This window comes from Periophthalmus magnuspinnatus, chromosome 20 (genome assembly GCF_009829125.3).
Source record: "Periophthalmus magnuspinnatus isolate fPerMag1 chromosome 20, fPerMag1.2.pri, whole genome shotgun sequence".
NCBI classification, from domain to species: domain Eukaryota; kingdom Metazoa; phylum Chordata; class Actinopteri; order Gobiiformes; family Gobiidae; genus Periophthalmus; species Periophthalmus magnuspinnatus.
The window spans coordinates 19843393-19865516 of NC_047145.1; positions in this window are offsets into that span (position 1 = coordinate 19843393).

The following is a 22124-nucleotide window of genomic DNA, read 5'->3' on the forward strand; positions in this document are numbered from 1 at the left end:
GACACAAAGGAAATATGCCCTCACCTCATAATTCACGAACACGTCAAGGGCCAACACCTGATTGCAGCTACAGAGCGCAGTCATCGCAGTTCAAAGAAAAGCCATACACATTACATTACAAATCCAGTGTTTGAGACCTCTGCTTGGCTCCAATGAAACTGCTTTATTAGCCATAAGCTGGATCTAATCACCTCCATGTGTTTATAAGATCATCTTCCAGCTAAATTTATTGGTTGTTACATTAAAATTACGGGGAACTGCAGAATATAAATGAAATCTAATCAAACGTGCCAAGCTCTGATGCGTCATAATTCTGTCGCGGTGAAATAAAATGTTTAGGACTGTTCATTACTTGTGCAAACTGATGGAAATCTGCTTAGATAACACACACGAGATCCACTATATTCTCCTGTTTTGTGCGTACCTGTTGTTGCAGCGAGTTCACTTGGTTCTGCAGGGACTGGATGGCGTCTTGTTGGGTCCGTGTCGTCTTCTGGTTCCGGTGGAGCAGAGTGCGGCACGACCGGAGCTGGTCCGTTAACTCGTCCAGAGCGTCCCGTGTCCTGTCCCACTGCTCAACCTTCTCATGGTAGCGCCGTTCCATTTCGACAAGTTCATCTCTTACGGTTTGACCCGCAACTTGGGACTCGCTCAGCTAAAAAATAAAATAATAAAATACAGACGTAGTTAGCCATAACATTATGACCACCGCCCTGTTACGCTAATTAAACTAAAACTAGCTCATCTGTTAGTTTGAAGCATAAAAAAGTCAGTTTTTGCTCTGCACATCCATCTCCTCTCTCCAATGTTTTGTCTTATCTATAAATTCAAGATAAGTGTTTAATGCGATACTGTGGAACATTCCAGTCAAAGCAATAACATCACTATGGAGACAAGCAAATAGCAAATTTCCCCCTACCAGTGCTCATTGTTCTCTTATATTTTAAAACATGGGTGTCGAACACATTTTCACCGAGGGCCACGTCAACAAAATGGCTGCTCTCAAAGGGCCAAATGTAAAATAAATAAATTTTTGTAACTTTTTAATCAACTGTTTCTGTATTTATTACTTATTCAAGTTACAAATGTTGCCTATGCATTTGCCTAGATGTAAAAACTAGCTGTGTAATTGCGCATCTCCTGATGAATTAAGATTTTAAGACCATCAAACCTTTTAATTTACCCTGTCGAGGGCCACATAAAATGATGTAGAGGGCCACATTCCGCCCGCGGGCCTTGAGTTTGACACGTGTTTTAAAAGGTAAATTATAATGTTTTAATTTCGTGGTCGTAAATATACGTCAATTTGAAAAGTTATATTACACAGTGGTCATTTAATGCGATTTACAATTTTTTTTTATACATTTTATTTTCCATGTTCAGTTACCGAGATATATATTTTACCATTTATCATCCAAACTACATTATTTTTGTATGTGTTTTGTAGTTTGTATCACTTTTGTTGTTTTATTACATTGACTTTCTTGATAAAATGCTCACTTGTGCTGTCAGTGGTCATAATGTTATGGCTGACCGCTGTATCCATCCACTCCAATGACAGGAACAACAATCTGTAGGAGAAATAAAGTACCGTTTATTGTCTACCTGTTGTTTTGAATAGCGCAGCTCCTCTTCTAAAACTCCCACTTGTCCTTGCACCCTGTGAACTTTCTCAATGGCCGTGGCGTACTTCTGTTTAAAAATGCCTATAGTTTCCTCCCGGCGCTGGGCGTGCAAACCGGCCTCTCTCAACTGTTCTTTAGCCTCTTTCAGTCGCTGATGAAGGCGTTCGATCTCGCCGCCGCGCTTCGTCTTTAGCCTCTCCTCAGATGTCTCCAGCTGAAAGCAAACACTGAATTACGTGGACAACAAACTGTTCTATAGATGTTGTGCGCTGGTGTCTTGAGGTTACGGCGCTGGATGCTTTCTTGGCCTCTGTACAGTCGGCAAATTACAGTTATATTAGTTTGAACGAGTTACTGCAAAATGTATACAATATAATCTGCCGTGCACAATTACTCAATTTCTCAAACTTATCTCATTGTGTCAGATTCTAAAGATTCTAAGGACATAGGTGGATATAGATTGAATAGAAAAATAAATACTAACTCACAGATTTTTTTACTGCTCCACAAATGTTACTTAAACTATCTCCACCCGGACTCTGCTTCAGTCATTACAGACAGTTTTATACTCTGTGCTAACAAGGATGATTACTATAATAAACCTTGGGAACTTTAGAGCTTAAATAAGAAAAATACTTGATTAAGGGTAGTGAAAACATGCATAATGACTTCTTGTTCATTAATCTGCTTGAAAAATAAATAAATAAATAAATAAATACATAAAAATAAATAAACATAAATACATATATAAAAATAAGTAAATAAAAATTTATAAATAAAAAATAAATACATAAAAATAAAAAATACATAAATAATAAATAAATACATATAAATACATACAAATTAATAAATACATAAAAATAAATTAATTAATAAAAATAAATAAATATATAAAAATAAGTAAATACAAATGTATAAATTAAAAATAAATAAATACATACAAAATAAATAATAAATACATATAAATAAATAAATACATAAATAAATACATAAAAATAAATACATAAAAATAAATACATAAATAAATAAATACATACATAAAAATAAATACATAAATAAATAAAGGAAAATTAAAATTAAGTACTTTTCCTTTACAATTTACATATTTGAATATTTTAGTATTTTTTGCCCAATATTTTTATTATAACTTTTACTGTATACATAACATAAAATTCAACCAAGCGTGAGGATTGTAAAAAAAAAAAAAAAAAAAACAACTCTGCGTCCTCTGTAATAGGCATGTCACGAAACTTTTTAATGGAATTATTTATTTGAGTAAATCTATCCATTAGCTTTCCATCCCTGTCAAACAAGAGACACCCAACACATGTGAAATAGTAATGGCAGAATAAAAGTATTACAAAGAAGTGTTGTTCCCAGAGTATTGCAGTATATTCAGTCTCTGTGAAGTAACCTCAGCCATAATGAAGGGAAAAACCAAGCAGAGAAACCAGGCTTAATCCTGGAGTTACACACAGAATCCCACTGCAGCACACCTTCCAGGGAGAGAGGTTCAAAATGTTAAACCCGCTCTAACGCTCATCTTAACTTCATCCACAATAATCCAGCAGTAATCTGGATCAGAACACGTGGCTTTAAAACTAATGACAGCCAACTAGTTAGATTTCAGTGGTTCGCTGCAGTTGGTTTAGCCTGGGATTAGCCAAGGCCCAGCGCAGGCTAACACTGAGTGGATGATGGCATGACTGTGTAGAAAATTAGGCGAAAACGTCAGAAGCGAGAGGTGAAAGGACAAACTGTGTAGCGCACTTTTAATTGAATGTTATGTAACTGAATTAACTTGTGAATATTAAGCAGTTTCATCATCTCACGGTGTTCTGGACTGTATACCGACTGGTCCAACGCGCCAGTATACAGTACGTAACTTCAATTATTGCACACACTCTGCCATAGTCAACGCTAATGGTAGATTTTTCTGTTGCTGGATGAAAGGCTTCATAACAAGGCTTAATAAGAACACCATGGTTTTCTTGTGACCATAATGGGGAGCGTGTGCTTTGAGGAAACAAATAACTCTCATTAAATATGATGGAAAACACATCGCTTTGACCCTCCTGACCTGACGATCCTCATTCGGCCTGCACTTTGAGTAATTACAATTGTCACATGACTGTCCAAATCAGCGCGCCTTGATAATAACTTTATTTATCTTTTTAGCAGAATGCTTCGCCTATCTTTCTCTCTCTCTTTGTTTCCTGTTTGACTGGATGTGAGCGGCTGACAAACAAAGGCCTCATTCAAACTTCTAATTCAGATGATGTATTCCACATAATAGGGCTTGTCTGAGTGCAGAGAGTCGCTTGTTTGATTTAAATGTGTTTGAAGAGCATGCGGTTTTCGCTCACACAAAGATCTAGTAAATGCATCTTATATTACGCCACTGCTGTTTTCATGGATAACAAACTTTATTAGATTTCGCTAATGGATCATAGCTTGGCTGAGTGACACATGCAAATACAAGGATCTATCTTCTCCATCTTCTGCTCTCTGCTCCTCACCCCTCAGCTCGTGACCTCTGACCTCTTAAGATGAACTCTGCGCAGCCCGGAGTAGTTCTCGCTTCAGTCATGTGTGAAGCCCCGATGCTCTCCTAGCTCCACCGATCCGCATCAATCTGCCGTGTGTGTTCCTCTGCTTCCGGGTCAAAGGTCAAACTGATCTATAGATGAACCCACCTGTAGAGCGGCGCACAGGGAGGATGCGTCTTTACCTGCTGATGGCTCGTACACAGCTGAACGTGTAGCTGTTGTTGTCGTTCCTGCTTCTTCTCCAGCTCCTTAAGGCGCTCTTCACTCATCTGACAGGTCTCCTCTCTGTGTCCTTTCACCTTTAGGTTCAAACGTCTAACCTCACCTTCCAGGGCTTCCATCTGACAATGACACAAACGTACGGTGAGGCAAAAATATTAAAAAGTTCATTATTGTTTCATCAACTTTTGCTTGGGCCTTTTAGGAATTAAGTTAGAGGAGTCTGAGTTTGTAAAACGGAGGTGTAAATAATGGACAATCGCATTTTTGGAGCGTGGAACGAGGGGTAATTTAGAGGTACGTCCACAAGAAACTAAAAGCTAACACAAAACAACAAGAACAAGGCAGTGCAAGAGAGAAAAACTAAATAAATGAAATGAAAAAAGTGCATTAACCGCTCTGATACAACACAATCATTTAAAAGAGCACTATGTTTTGTTTTTAAATGCCATCTGTTAGAGTTATTGCTCTGCCTAGAATGTTCCACAGATTGGCAGTAAACTTAACTATCTCCATGAGGACAAGCAAGTCACAAGTCAGATCTGTGGAGAGGCAATCTGGCTCAATGTAAAAATCTATGTTCTTCAAGACAAAAAAAAAATGCTATTGAATAAAAAAAAGCAACTTAACCCTATAGCGGCGGATCCTATCATCGCCGATAGACTCACGGTTGCGGACTTTCCATTACCGTAACTTCACAACCAATTGTGCTATTAAGTAAAATCAAAGGGCGTCTCCAAGCAGAGGCATGGGGCTCTTTAAATATGTTACTGTCATTACGGTAATCTGCCTCCGTTGTCCCTCGGAGATGACGAATCAGAGCGCAGGTGCAGCGAGGATTAGGATCACAAAGATTTGTATGACTAAAAAAAGAATAAAAGTCTAGACGAGCGATAATGGTCTACAGTGTGCATTTTTTCACACAACAAAGGGTTAAATGCCACCTGTTAGTGTTATTCCTTTGCCTAGAATGTTCCAAAGACTAGCATTAAACCTAACGATCTCCATGAGGACAAGCAGGTGACAAAAATATGTTCTTCAAGACAAAAAGAAAAATGCTATTGAGTAAAAGTAAAATAAAGCAACACCAAATGAACGATAACTCTAAGGACAGGAGCAGGTGACAGACCACTAACCAGAAAAGCTACACAGTGTACCTTTAAAAACACCAAATCCAGTCTTCCGCACATCTAAAAACTGCAAACAGGTATGATTCAGTTTCCATGTTTAGTCTGAGGATCAGTGGGGAGAGTGTGGGCAACGCTGGACATGAAGGAGTAAAAACTGCTTCTTTCTTCTGTCTGGTTCTTTCCTTTTTGCTTTGACTTTTGAGGAGCCTTTGAGCAAGACGTTCTGCCTCCCACTGCTCTAATAGTTCTGCTCAGTTTCCAACGGTAAAACGGTCCAGTCGGGCACTTCCCTGGTGTGGGGTATGTGGGTGTGAAGCAGGGAAACAGGGAGAAGAAGACAAAGAAATGCTAACTTAGCTACACAAAAAGTACCAGAAGAGACAGGTATCTTTAACACTGTAACTGTAATATGCAGCGTGGAGCGTAGCTGGAGGAACTGGCAATGAAACAAAATCACCTTGGTGTTTTAAAGCCTTTTCATATTTCATTAATTCAGGAGAATGTGACGTTTTTCATTTAAGCAGTACTGTAATGCATATATATTTATAGATTTTTATATATTGTTGAAAAGTGTAACTATATAACTGTCCATTAAAGGTTTCTACGGGCTCATGTGGTTTCAGCTACATTTTTCAGTTTCATATAAATGTGTCATAGCTTTTAAACCATAGAGTTTTATGCAGTTATAATGTGAGGTTGAAGATATGAGCGGAGAGAAGTGAATACGCTGTAAAATGAGATACTTATATACTGTAGATGTTACGGCACCTGTTCCAATGCCGCGTGATGCTTTTGTTCGGCCGTCTTCATTTCGCCTCTCAACTGCAGAATTAGCTGGTCCCGGCTGTTAACCTGAACATAAGCAAACACAAAAGCCAGCACACATCACTGATTTATTATTTGTGTCTAAGAAAAGCGTAGATAAAATGGGGAGCCAGAACCTCCAGGTGTGAGGTGTGCAGTTTCTCGTGGCTCAGAGCCAAATCGGCCTCCAGTCGCGCCGCGCTGTGCTTCAGGTGAATGTGCTCTTTGTGCTCGTCGGCCATCTTGGCTCTGAGCTCATCCCTCTCTTCACGTAGTTTGTCAGAAGCTTTGTCTTTACCGAGCAACTGGAAAAAAAGACACATAGAAATAGAAAATAAGGAGGATGTGAAAGTGTTTTGTTCATAAATTAGCGTCCTGCTTTTGTAAATATCTACAAAAACAACGCACTTAACCGGTGTTAGCACAATGGAGTTTTCCCAAGTGTCAAGGCAAAAGATTAAAGTATTTTTCTTCTATTATTCACTTCTAATGGTGAACTTAAATTGGCAGATGGTAAATATGTAAAGTCAAAGTCTGTGTTTGTTACCTGCGTCTTACAGTCTGTGAGATCCTTCAGTAAAGTGCAGGTTTTAGTCTCTCTCTGCAGAATCTGAAAGAACAAAACATACCTTTTATTACCGGCCAAGAATATATACAAAGACTTTTATGTACCACAAGATAATCTTTTGAAAATAAGTGACCTACCTAATCCTTTTCCAACCATTCATATTTTTATTAAGAAATGCATATTTCATTATACATCCAGGATGATTTAAAATTACATTAAAATAATAAAAAAGTGTAGTAATCCGTGTGGTATTTACTATTCTCAAAGGAAATATCTATAAGGAAAACCCACAAATGTTCCACCTGATCATTTATATTAGTGACTGCGCCTTAGAACTCCCAATACTACAACTAAATTCTGCATTAAATATTCTACGATTTTATATATATATTTTGTAATGTCATGTGAAACCCAACAGTATTAACGGGTCTCAGTTGACATCACAACATTCTACCGGCCAATAATATTTAACACAGATGCGGGGCGGCGAAAATGAGGAAAATACTGAGAATAATAGTGTTAAAATGCAGATTTATGCCGTAATATTGCGAGTTTTTTTGTCATAACCACTAATAGAAAAGATCAAGTTCAAACATTTATGAATTTACGTTATGAAAATCTCATGACAGAGTACAGCGTAGTCAATAAAAGAAAATGGCTGCTGTCCCTCCTCCCCTTCTGAGCATATGACGTCACCTGGAAACCAACAATATACGTAGAACTATCGGACTATAGAGCGCACCTGAATATACGCCGCACCAGCTAAATTTGAAAAGAAAATCAATTTTGTACATATATATAAGCCGCACCTGAATATAAGCCGCAGGTTTTTGTGTCGTAACATGTGATATTTACACAGAAACATGTTACACTGAAGGTTTTTTTAGTTTTAATTTAGGAAACGCTTTTTTCTTTTTTTTTCTTTTTTTATTGTGTCTGAAAAGCATCAGTTCATAATCTTTCCCCATGTCGCACTTTTGCATTTACTGTTAGAGCGCCCCCCAGTGGCCGCTAGGCAGTAAAAATCTATAAATTAGCCGCGCTGTTGTACAAGCCGCAAAGTTTAAAGTGCGAAAAAAAAGTAGCGGCTTATAGTCCGAAATTTACGGTAATCCGTTTTCAGTGCGTAAATGCAGTACTCGTAGTCGTATATCGTCTTGTCTAGTGTTTTGGATCAGAAATACTCGAAAGATAATGATAAATCAGTGAATGGGAATGAAATGTCATACGAAACCTCACAATATATATGCACATTTGATTGTATAGCGTCTTGAAGGTATACGGCGGTGGGCGGATGTCTGCACACTTATAGGAGCTGTTGTTTATTCCTTCCTGGAGCATACAGTGTGTCGACTGATTGCTTGTGTTTGTCTGTTACCGTGGTGACCTTCCCTAATTACCCACCTTTGAGTGCATGTGCCTTTTTTTTTTTTTGCTTTCATAGCTTTGGCTGAAGAGAAATGGTTTCATATTTTTTTTCCCCTAGCCTTTTTGTTTCTCCTTTATGTTGACTTAAAATGTGCTTTTCCAGGCTCAGCTTTGATCAAGGTCACTCTAATTGGCCATTTATCTGCCAATATGTACTGCATGGTTTAAGCCAAAGAGGTTATTAATTTGAGACTGGACTTTTTGACAGCAATAACGTCTCACTAAATCTTCAAGTTATATTCACTGCTCGCCCCGGGAAGCAGAACAAGACCCTGACTGCTCTAATGTACACTGTAAAAATTAATAGAGCATCTTAACACAAGTTTAACTGAAGATTTCAAAATTACTTACATTTTTCAAGTAGATTAATAATAACTAATCCCCTTCAGATGAGAAAAAGCACGAGTCGTAGTAAATCTTTTTGTCTAGTGTTTTGAATTAACAATACTATTAAAAAATGAATGGATTATTATACAAATGTTTTGATGGATGATAAATCAGAGAAATTAAACTAATTGTAATGTGCATTTTACATTTTCAAGGGTCACAAATGAGTATCCACCTTTTCGGCTTAGTAAAAATGGTGATTTTTTACAAAGAAATATATCGTTTTAAAGATTAGAACAGCGGATTTAAGTAGAATTTATTTACTTTTACCTTAAAAACATAAACAAGGGGAATTTGTTAACTGTGCCATAACATTTGAACAGATAAATCATCATATTTTATCCTCAGATTTGGAACGGTAAAGACGGCATCTAACCAAATTCAGGTTAAAAAAAGCTGCATTTGTAGTAAATATTCTCATCTAGTATTTTGAATTAAAACTACTATAAGAACCTTGTAGGGATTATTATAGTAATGCTTTGATGGATGATAAATCAGGGAAATGAACTAATTGTAATGTGTATTTTTACAATTATAAGGGTCACAAATGAGTATCCACCTTTTGCCAAGATAAATCATCTTTTGGTTTAATAAAAATGCAGATTTTTTACAAAGAAAGCTTATTTAATTAGAACCTATTTATTTTTACCTTAAAAATATATATATAAAAAAGGGGGAATTTGTTACCTTTATCATAACATTTAAACTGATAAATCATCATATTTTATTTTAAGATTTGGAACATTGTAGGGATTATTATAGTGTCGTTTTGATGAATGATAAATTAGGGAAATAAAAACTAATTTTAATGTATATTCTACAAATACTAGGAGTCACAAATGGGTAAATACCTTTTGCCAACATAAGTCATCTTTCGGTTTAAAAAAAATGCAGATTTTTTACAAAGAAATATCGTTTTAAAGATTTGAACAGTTTATTTAAGTAGAACCTGTTTAGTTTCACCTTAAAAATATAAACAAGAGGAATTTGTTCCTGTTCAGGTAAAAAAAAAAAGCAATATTTGTAGAAAATATTCTCATCTAGTCTTTTGAATTAAAACTACTGTAAGAACATTGTAGGGATTATTATAGTCATGGTTTGAATGATAAACTAGAGAATAAATATGTGTATTCTACATATACAAAGGTCACAAATGGGTAAACACCTTTTGCCAAGATAAGTCATCTTTCGGCTTAAAAAAAATGCTGATTTTTTACAAAGAAATATATAATTTTAAAGATTAGAACATCTTACTTAAAAAGAACCTATTAATTTTTAGTATTTTGAATTAAAACTACTATAAGAACAGTGTAGGGATTATTATAGTCATGGTTTGGTGAATGATAAATCAGGGAAATGAACTAATTGTAATGTGTATTTGACAATTACAATGGGTCACAAATGAATATCCACCTTTTTAAAGATTTGAACAGCTCATGTAAAAATAATCTATTAAAAATATAAACAAGGGGAATTTATTAGCGATACTAACATTTGTATCAATAAATAATCATAATTGACTGTAAAATTTGGAACGGTAAAATGTCCCCCTTCCTGTGCTTATCCCTTTATTTTAATCTAATTTGTCTAATACCCTAATTTGATGCTGTAATATCGTTAAGTCCCCGCTCTCTTACTCCACGGGCTGACGTCAGCGTGACATGATCCACAGATTGTTTTGACCCAAGTTGAGCGCTCGTTTGTAACTGTCCGAGGGGATTGATGGAGTTAACGTGGCTTTTTGACCCCTCACCTCTGGTTGTCAGCGGCCGGGCTTACTAAACACACTAAACAAGACGTATAACATGGGGGGGAAAAAAAAGGTGGAAAAAACTAAACAAACACTGCTACAGCACGGACCAAAGTTAAAACGAGCACAATGCGTTTGACAGACACGAAAGGGGAAGGTTCTGTCATTGAAAGTTTTCAATCAGACGGAAAAATCAAAAGCGAAGTTAACTAGAGAGCTTTAACATGCACAGGATTTCGATTTTAAATTTGCGAAAGTTTCATAATAGGCTAAGGACGAAATGATTCATTCTGGTCTTACTTTTTGACGGTAGCGAAACACCTTTTTGTTCATATCTTTGCAAAGAACTAGCAATAATTTGACTGATGGTTAGCGCAGCTCAAATTTGTAAAAGAAAAGGACATTTTAACAACTTTTGCAAGGTAAAGAAAAAGCTGGTGAACTCATCGAAACACAAGACGTAAAAAAATAAAAAATAAAAAAACAGCCGCCACGCTCCGCAGACGACATCAACGCAGCGCGGCCCGAAATCAGAATTAAAACTTCATAAAAATAACCTGGACTAGCTGATTTCACGCACATCAGAGTGGAAAGCACAAACACGTCGAGACGCACAAAAGATTGACCCAGTCGTAATTTCTTGTTCCAAATAGAAGTCATTTCGCTTACCCGCTGCACATACAAGCCTCACTTCCTACCAATTTTTTAGATCTTTGCGCGATTTATCTTTAAGTGTGTGTGTGCGAATTCCCAATGTGAGTGTGTGATAGGCAGAATGGATGCTGCTAAACACTGGAGGATGTCGTGTCAAAACAGACAACTTGTCAAAACGACAAGCTAACTAGGTCAATCACAAAGTTTAAGAAGAAAACTTTGGAGTGGAGCTTTGGTTTATGCATATCTCCTCCACGTGGATGTCTACGCCTGTGTTGTGATAAGCCGCTGAACGAATCTGCAGGAGGGGACCACCAATATCGAAGGTATTTTTAAATCAATGAGCTCTTAAGTGTATCGCAGTCTCAATGTGTTGGCACGTACACACACACAACACTCGGCGTAGATAGAATCCCCACTGACAGGCAATGACAAGATAAAGAAAGTGGGGAGAAGGCTACAGAAGGGGTAGAAATAATATTTGAACAGTCGAGGGGGGCGGCGGGTGGAGGCAGAGGGGGGGATAAAAGGCAGGAGTGGCAAGGCACCAGAAGAAATGAGCAATAAGAGAGATCAAGAGTTAAAAAAACGAGGCAGAGAGAGGAGTCGCTAAGTAATTCTGATAGATGTAAAGCAGGACTCGTGTTTGTCCAAGTCCTACCTTGAACACTCTGACATCCTTCTTCCACAATTGACCTGTCTTCACAACACTTCCTTGCGTTTTTTTCGTGACCTTAAAGCTCAAACCGCTTTCATAATACGCAATCTGACTTGTTGAATCCCTATACATTGTGAATAAACTGAACTATTTAAACTCCAGGTTGCGCAGAACAGAATAGAACGGCATAGAATTGAAAATGAAAAAGCAATCTTTACACAATGAAACGCTACAATGGAAAACATGTACTTCTCCTTGTAATTGGCATTTGATGTACAGGGATGGAGTACTGTATAGACCAGGGTACTATAAAGTGTCGTCGTGACTCGTCCCTATGTATTTATCAAAGAAAAGAAAAAGTTAACATGAAAGTTTTAAGCATGGAAAAATATAAGATTCCATAGATAATTATATTTGCAGGCGCTGATTAGTTCATTTTAAAAGTTATTCCACAGTTATCTTATGCATTTTGAGCAGTCTAATGATTAACTGTGACATTGTGAGTTTATTCTGAGCTCTTTTTATGATTTACAACAGCTGGCATGCTAACACACAGTTCCTGATTATCGTATTTTAACAGAAAGAGCTGCTAATGCAATATATCTGCACTGGGGGAAGTCAAAATTTGCACAAATACATAAGGGAAATACAGGGAAAATGCTCTTATAGGTCCTAAATGATGTGAAATTAACTCTTGTGAGGTTTAAGATAGTTATAATGCTGTTACCTCATCAAAAACACACCTAGAGTTGTGCTCAAAATGCTCCGTTCCACCTTGTGATGTCATGAAGTGGTAGTTTTCAAGTTAACAGCTACTTTTACCTTTAGATCAGTCGAGATTGGCAATTCCAGAGCTGAAAATATCCAAATGATTCTAGAAATGAAGGTGTGTGGAGTTTAAAAACACAGTGGAGCACTTCCTGTATTACCACACGATGACATCACAAGGTGGAACAGAGTGTTTTCTGTCAGTTATATGCAGGGTTTGTGTGTTTAAACATGTGTGAATGAAACAAACACAACTCCAGGTGTGTTTGTGATGAGGAAACAACATTAAGACATAGAAAATGGCATAATATCAGACAAAAAGCTAAATTGCTATGATGTAAAACAAGGGCATTGTGTGTTTTTAATTCACAATTTGGTGATAAGAGCAGATTAGCCATATTTATGTGGGTCTCCTTATATAAAACAATTTCTGTCAACAAGGAAGATTCCATACAGCCCTGATCATATACTGTACATAAAAGCTGGAACAATATATTTTGGGGCTCAGTATTTATCGTGAGGACTTTTTCTGTGCAAAAATGGGAGATTTTTGTTATTTTTGTTGTAATATAATAAGATTTGAGCTGTACAGGGTTGAATCAGTCACTTTAATGGCTAATTATTGCTTCATTCTGCTATTTACTTGTTTCAGCTCAAGCCTTTTAATGATACTATATATTTAAAAATTGGTTTAGTGGGATTATCCTGCTTTGTGTTAGTGTAGCAGTGATATTGAATTTTTCACAATTCACAATTATCAAGGCCAAAATAATTGCGATTAACGATTATTTCACGATGATTATTAAAGTTTCTGACAGTTTAAAAATGTTCTGGATATGGACACTTGTAGTTTTAATATTGAACTTTTGTATAATTGTACTTTATTATCAATGAAAACAATTAGATGCCCTCCCTGTGCCCTGTGTCCTGTTCCATGGACCTGGATCCTCCCGTCTCACCTGATGGGACGACTCTGTACCTCTATACCCCACTGTGGACAAGCCCCTCTGTCCATTAGTTAAGTGGCTCTGGTCCTACAGACTTGAACTCTATCTGCAAATGGTTTAGTCCTGGTTTAGTCCTGGTTTAGTCCTGGTTTAGTCCTGATTCAGTCCTGATTCAGTCCTGATTCAGTCCTGATTCAGTCCTGATTCAGTCCTGATTCAGTCCTGATTCAGTCCCGGTTTAGTCCCGGTTTAGTCCCGGTTTAGTCCCGGTTCAATCCTGGTTCAGTCCGGGTTCAGTCCCGGTTCAGTCCCGGTTCAGTCCCGGTTCAGTCCCGGTTCAGTCCCGGTTTAGTCCATGAGAGTTCTCCTTTTTTATGTTTTTTTTTCCTTGCTGAGAGGGTCTAGGGCCAGGGGGCGCTCTGGGACAGTTACCATTTTCTTGTTTTCTGTTGATTAATTTGCTTGTCTGTTTCTGTTTCATTGTTGATTTTCTTAAATCAATTACACTGCCTGACCAAAAATAAAGTCGCCACCTGGATTCAACTAAGCAAATATGTTGTTGTTGCTGCAGTTGGTCCGGTCTAGGTTCAGCAGAATGAGGTCAGCTGACACCTGAATATACTGAATGACCAGGTTATTCCATCAGTGGATTTTTTCTTCCCTGATGACACGGGCATATTCCAAGATGACAATGCCAGGATTCATCGGGCTCAAATTGTGTGAGTGGATCAGGAGCATGAGACGTCATTTTCACACATGGATTGTCCACCACAGAGTCCAGACCTTAACCCCATTGAAAATCTTTGGGATGAGCTGGAGAAGCTTTGTGCAGCGTCAGACTCGACCAGCATCAATGCAACATCTTGGTGAAAAATTTATGCAACACTGGATGGAAATAAATGTTGTAACATTGCAGAAGCGAAATTGAAACAATGCCACAGCAAAAGCTAAAGGCGGAACAACCAAATATTAGCATGTGTGAACTTTTTTTTTTGGTGGCGACAGCGTTTCATGTTCAGCCCTAAGAGTCGACTGCTGTTGTGATTTTGGGCTTTACAAAAATAAATTGAAATTGAAACTATAGTGTAATGGAGACACATTATGGATAAGTCGCTTTTTCCTGCACATTCTGGTGACATAATGGTGATTATCTTTGTTTTTGTGAATATCACGTTTATATAAAATATCTCCTAAATCACATGTGTCAAACTCAAGGCCCGTGGGCCATATGTGGCCCTCCACATCATTTTATGTGGCCCTCGACAGGGCAAATTAAAAGGTATGATGATTGTAATATGTCTTTGTAACTGCGCATCTCCTGATAAAATGACATATTTTTACATCTAGGCAAATGCATATGGAATATTTGTAACTTGAATAAGTAATAAATACAGAAACAGTTAATTAAGTTAAAAAAGTAGTTTGATCTATTTTACATCTGGCCCTTTGAGGTCAACTATTTTGCTGTTGTGGCCCTTGGTGAAAATGTGTTTGATACCACTGCCCTAAATGATTATTATCAACCCTTTTTTTCATGATAAACGATATTATCATTTATATTATCGTCCCATCCCTAGTGTCAGTGGCATAAAAGTAGCTTCAATATAATCTTTTATCGGGGTATTTCTCTGTAGTACGATATCATACGTCAAAATGTGTTACTGTGACCAAATTCCATAACTGTTATAACAAAGACGAGTACTTCTTGGTTGAAAAGTACCTCTTATCCTCACACTAAATGCGCGATACATTCTGGCTGACTCAAATAATATTTCAGATTCATGTTTGGCTTGAGTGAATATGGTTAAATATTTCCCTAAAGAAGTGGTTTGCTGTTCTTCTCTGGAAACTTGTCTGTGAAACGTCTGTGAGAGAATGAGTCAGCACTAGTAGCTTTTCGGCGGCGGGTTGACAGTATTTGTTCAGCTGTGCTAATGTTAGGACATTTGAAGCGGCACACAAAAATACTTAGTGTGAGTTTCTCTCAGTTTCACTTAAATTCAAGTGGAAGCAGGAACATTCCCTTTTCTCTCAGTCGTACTGTCATACAACGGCTCAGGACGACATATAAACGAGCGTGTGTGATGCGTATTTATCACGTTGTGGGGATTAAAATGAAATTATACGGGGACCTGCCTTCCTCAATCAGGTCCTCATAACGCAACTAGATCAACAATATGATTTAAAGTTCACGTATGAGTTAAAATAGTCTGAGTTTAAGGTTTAAGTTCACGTTAGGTAAGTAGTAACTATGGTTCATTTTAAAATCGGACTCCAGGAAATGAATGTAAGTCAATACAATGTCCCCAAAACGATGGCAAACCCGACATATGCGTACGTGTGTGTAGATCAGAGGACCGGCGCTCGGGCGTTTAAACTAGGACCAGATGTGCGGCAGAAACCAGATCCCCCCGCACTGTGTAATGATCCATAGGTTGACTTAACCAATCCAAACATAAGAGATGGAACGCAAACCCACGCTCCGGCCAAAAAACGCACATCCACCAGTATTTCTGCTAATTAAAGTAAGTTTGGATGTATTTGAAGTGGAGGAAACGCGAAAGGGAAGGTACTGCCACGAGAAAACAGTGAGTAGAGATACTACAAGTGAAGGTACTGCCACGAGAAAACTGTGAGTAGAGATACTACAAGTGAAGGTACTGCCACGAGAAAACAGTGAGTAGAGATACTACAAGTGAAGGTACTGCCACGAGAAAACTGTGAGTAGAGATACTACAAGTGAAGGTACTGCCACGAGAAAACAGTGAGTAGGATGTGGATACTGCTCATGAAATGGTGAAAAGAGATTGGTGTAAAGGAGTTTTCAGTTTGTGCTACTACTACTACTACTACTACTACTACTACTACTACCACTACCACTGCTGCTGCTGCTGCTGCTGCTGCTGCTGCTACTGCTGCCACTACTGCTACTACTACTACAACTACTACTACTACTGCTAATATTACTGCTACTACTACTCTACTACTACTACCACTACTACTGCTACTGCTGCTGCTACTACTACTACTACTACTACTACTACTACTACTACTACTACTACTACTGCTACTGCTACAGCTACCACTACTGCTGCTACTGCTACTACTGCTACTGCTACTACTACTATTGCTAATACTGCTGCTGCTACTACTAATACTACTGCTACCACTACTGCTTCTATTACTGCTGCTACTACTGCAACTACTACTACAACTACTGCTACAACTACTACTACTGCTAATATTACTGCTACTACTACTCTACTACTACTAGTACTACTACTGCTACTGCTACTACTGCTACTGCTACTGCTACAACTACTACTACTGCTACTACCACTACTACTACCGGTACTATTAATACAACTGTTATAACGACTACTGCTACTATTACTGCAGCTGCTACTGCTATTGCTACTACTACTACAACTACTGCTACAACTACTACTACTACTGCTGCTAATACTGCTGCTGCTACTAACACTGCTACTACTGCTACTGTTACGCCTACTACTGCTACCAATACTACTACTACTATTGCAACTACTACCACTACCACTACTACTACTACTACTACTACTACTACTACTACTACTACTACTACTACTACTGCTACCAATACTACTATTACTATTGCAACTACTACTACTACTGCTACCAATACTACTATTACTATTGCAACTACTACTACTACTACTGCTACCAATACTACTACTACTATTGCAACTACTACCACTACCACTACTACTACTACTACTACTACTACTACTACTACTACTACTACTACTGCTACCAATACTACTATTACTATTGCAACTACTACTACTACTGCTACCAATACTACTATTACTATTGCAACTACTACTACTACTACTGCTACCAATACTACTACTACTGCTACCAATACTACTACTACTACTGCTACCAATACTACTACTACTACTGCTACCAATACTACTACTACTACTGCTACCAATACTACTATTACTACTGCTACCAATACTACTACTGCTACTGCATCTATTACTACTACTACTTCCATTAAACTCATTCACTCCCATTACTCCAGTCTCTACTCTTCCTGTATTCATATCAAATACCCGCTCTGACTCGTACATAATCCAACCCCCTGACACTTCTGAATCTGTACAATCACCGGCCGTAGTACTGCACATCCAAACACTCCACAAACTACCGTCATTTTAATTAACGAATCGAGTCGCTAACGTCTGCGCGAGGAGTATCTGCCCAACCTTCGCTAATTGAAGGTTAAACTCACGCCACTGTTCACATAACACACACTTTGGAACGTAGTATCAAAAGGAGCGGCGCAGTACACGCTATCGGACGGAAAGGAGGAATTAAGAGAAATAATCGAAAGCCTTTTCTTCATCAAAAGTGTACGCGTTTAATAAGACTCTAAATATCAGACCATCCCATTACACATTATCTAAAACCTTATTATCTGCAGTATTGTAGGACTAGACAAAGCCTGTCAGCGTGAATACTGCATAGGGAAATTGAATATTTAAATGAATCCATCACCTGTACAACCCCTCTTATCAGCTCTATTGTGGCAAAGACAAGGCAGTACATTAAAACGAATATTACGTTTCATCTAAAAATCGTATAGTTTTTAAGTTGTGTGTAAAAATGCGGAGCGTAAAGAACATTTCCTCTGGCCATGACGCCGTTTCGCGACTTGTAAAAACACGCTTTCTGCTTTCTTCAATATGTAAAACGCGTTGCTGTTGAATGTGTAAAGCAATATTTGAATTCAGACCTTGGGGAAGAAACCAATTTACCGTTTTTTTTTTTTTTTTTTACCTAGCTCAGGCGCAAATGAATTAGTTCTTCTTCCTGTAGACGCTCCACCTCTTTGTTAGCATTGAGGAGAAGGTCTTCCAGATTACGTCCAACGTCGTCCCAGGGATTTGCTCGTTTCGGTCGTCGTTTGCAACTAAAAGTGGAGGAAAAAAAACAACAAAAAACGCACAAACAGATACTCGAGTTGTCACTGGTTTTCCAAAAATGGACAGGGACGGTTGGGATTTGGCGAGGAGAAGACGGAGAGGTGTGAAGTCGGAGCGTTTGGCCCGGGCCGGTCTCCATAGCGCTGAACGGACGCGTCATAAAAGCTTTGTGTTAATCTGGGGAGCTCTACACTTACCACTTTGTCTCAGGACTAATAAAACAGCAGGACTACACAACATAAAGTCGTACCACACTATCTTCAGTGGCTCAAAGTAGGACGTAGTACTGGTACATGTAATGGGTAAAAGTGATTGGAGTAAAGTAGATTTCAGTTTGTTCAGCTACTACTACTACTACTATTACTAATACTGCTGCCACTACTAATAATACTACGACCGCTGCTGCTAATATTACTACTACTATTATGACTACTGCTACTACTACTATGACTGCTGCTACTATTACTAATACTTCTGCTGCTACTACTACTACCACTACTACTACTACTACTACTACTACTACTACTACTTACAACGATTTGTCCAGTTGACAGATTTAAACTATGTCTTTTATTACTACTACTTCCACTGCTGCTGCAACTACTACCGCTAATACTACTACTGCTGCTGCTACTGCTCCTCCCACTACTACTTCTACTTCCACTGCTGCTGCCGCTACTACTACTCCTCCCACTACTACTTTTACTTCCACTGCTGCTGCCACTACTACTACTAATACTACTACCACTGTTGCTGCTGCTGCTGCTACTACTACTAAAACTACAACTCCCACTACTACTTCTACTTCCACTGCTGCTGCCACTACTACTACTACTACTAATACTACTACATTTGCTGCTACTACTACTACGATCGCTGCTACTACTACTACGACTGCTGCTACTACTACTACGACTACTGCTACTACTACTACGACTGCTACTACTACGACTGCTGCTACTACTACTGCTACTACTACTACTCCCACTACTACTTCTACTTCCACTGCCACTACTACTACGACTGCTGCTACGACTACTAATACTTCTGCTGCTACTACTACTTCTACTTCCACTGCTGCTACTACTACTAATACTTTTGCTGCTACTACTACTACTACTACTACTCTGAGGAATGTTAATCCTTGTTACTGTTGTTTTGTTTTGTTGTGTTAAGTGTTTCCATGTAGTTCGTTACAAACACAGATTTCTATGAGACTGAACAGTATCATTTTAATAAACCTAATAATGGAGACATCTCAAAATCATGAGAATTTTACTCCTGCATTTGACTAGTATTTTGTTTTGTTTTTTCAAATTTGATATTTACATTAAATGAGAAAGGCTTCTCTTCCTCCACTTCTCTCTGGTGAAGTAAGAACAGAATCGAGGGCGGGACACTGGACAACGGAGCTCGTCGAGGATCCGGAAGTAAAATTCCCATTTACTTTCACCAGACTTTTTGAATAAATACAAATATTAAGAGTTTAAAGGCATAATTAAACCAAGATTAACCAGCTAAGTAGTAACTAATGCTGTTTTATGCATAAAAATCTCACAAAAATTGCTTAAAAATCACATAAAAACTGCATAAAAATCACACCGAAATCGCACAAAAATCTCAGAAAAACTGCATAAAAACCTCACAAAAATCCCACAAAAATCCCACAAAAATCCCACAAAAATCTCACAAAAATCTCACAAAAATCTCACAAAAATCTCATGAAAATCTCATGAAAATTTCACAAAAATCACATGAAAATCGCACAAAAATCACATAAAAATCACATAAAAATCCCACAAAAATTGCATAAAAGTCAAACAAAAATTGCATAAAAATCACACAAAAATCGCATTAAAAATCACATAAAAATCACACAAAAATCGCATAAAAATCACACAAAAATCGCATTAAAAATCACATAAAAATCACACAAAAATCGCATTAAAAATCGCATAAAAATCTGTGAAACTTTTTAAGAATTTAGCAGTTCATGAAATTTCAGAAAGACTCTTTAAATTTAATGTAGGCTATTTGAGAGTGTTATAAATTAAATGCAGGCTATTTGATCATTAGTTGGTTTCAAGCTGTCAATGCTAATTACTTCAGGAACCTTTAAGTACCCACTTTCAGGTTCAGGAAGTGCCCAGAGCTCCACAGAGTCACAGGGTTCTATTGTATTTATATATTTATATAAATACAATAGAAAATAAATAAATAAATAAATAAATAAATATATATATATATATATATATATATATATATATATATATATATATATATATATATATATATATATATATATATATATATATATATATATATACATATATATATACATTATTTACTGTACGGGCTTGTTTCTCAGGAAGACTGACACTACATTATCACTTTGTCCATCTATTTTCATTTGTTCTAGTGGAAGTAATAACCTAGTTTCTGTTGAAGCGTTCAGGTGTTCTTTAACTCGAGTAACTTACATGCTTTTACACTGAAAGTATTTCATTTAGTCGACCGGGCCGGCTGCAATAAACCACCAATGGCAAATAAATGAGTCAGATTGGTCAAGGACACGGTAAATGGGTTAATACAGGCCTAAAACACATCACTTCCACCAAGCATTCCTACAGGGCCGATGTAGTGAGACTAACACAGGGAGCGAATTAGAAGAAAAGGAAGGACATAGAAGAAACCTAAAGGCCATTCAATTCATCATGCCTATGACTCTTTAATGTCCTCATTCATTACCATTGCGTCTCATCGCAGCATGGACCAGACCGGACAAGAGAGACACGAGATAAAAAAAAAAACACAGAACAAATATTTGAAGTAAAATAATGAGTGAACCAAAGCGAATAACAAAAGCAGATTTTAACCCCTCCCCCGGCCTTGTTCTTCCTCTTTCTTGCTAAGTGATATTCATATGAACACGCTGCTTTATTGTACAATGAGCCAACCCTCTGCGGAGCGAAGACGGTGGCGATGAGTTATTAAATATGGAGAGAGGGCGAGAACGAGAAGGCGTGGGAGGAGGGGAAGAAAGACGAATGATTAACTGTGAAGGAAGTCAAAAAAATGAGCCCAATTCCCACATGTACCTGACTGGATCTGATTTAGAGAAGCTTGCCCAATCCTGTTCTTATTTAAGTAGTGCTGTGCCGTGTGTGTGCGTCTGCCAGTGTAAGAGCTGAATACTTGGTTCTGTAGAGTAGCTAGCCGCTCTTTGAGTACTACATTGTCCCGGGAAAGCGCGTGTTCGTGTTTCTCCTTCAAGGCGGCTAAGGTCTTCTTCAGAGCGTCCTGGGTGCTTTGGAGAGTGGCCACTTCCTGGTTCACACGCCTCACATGTTCTTCACGGGCGTTCAGCTGCGGAAAACACACAAGGAGAGACAGACATTTTATTGTATGGATTATATATATACACACCACAACTACACCACCACAAGGCAGTTTCTAGGGAGTCATTGTTCTTTTAAGACAACATTCCCTATACATTTCCCATATTTAATGCCAATGGGACAGAATTGGAATACCAAACTGGAAGATAAGGCAACTATGCATGTAGAAAGCTATGTAAATTCAAGACAAAATACCTTAAAAGTCCTATATTACACAAAATTAATTATTTAACCTCACATTTTGGGTTGTCTAGGCCTCAATGCAG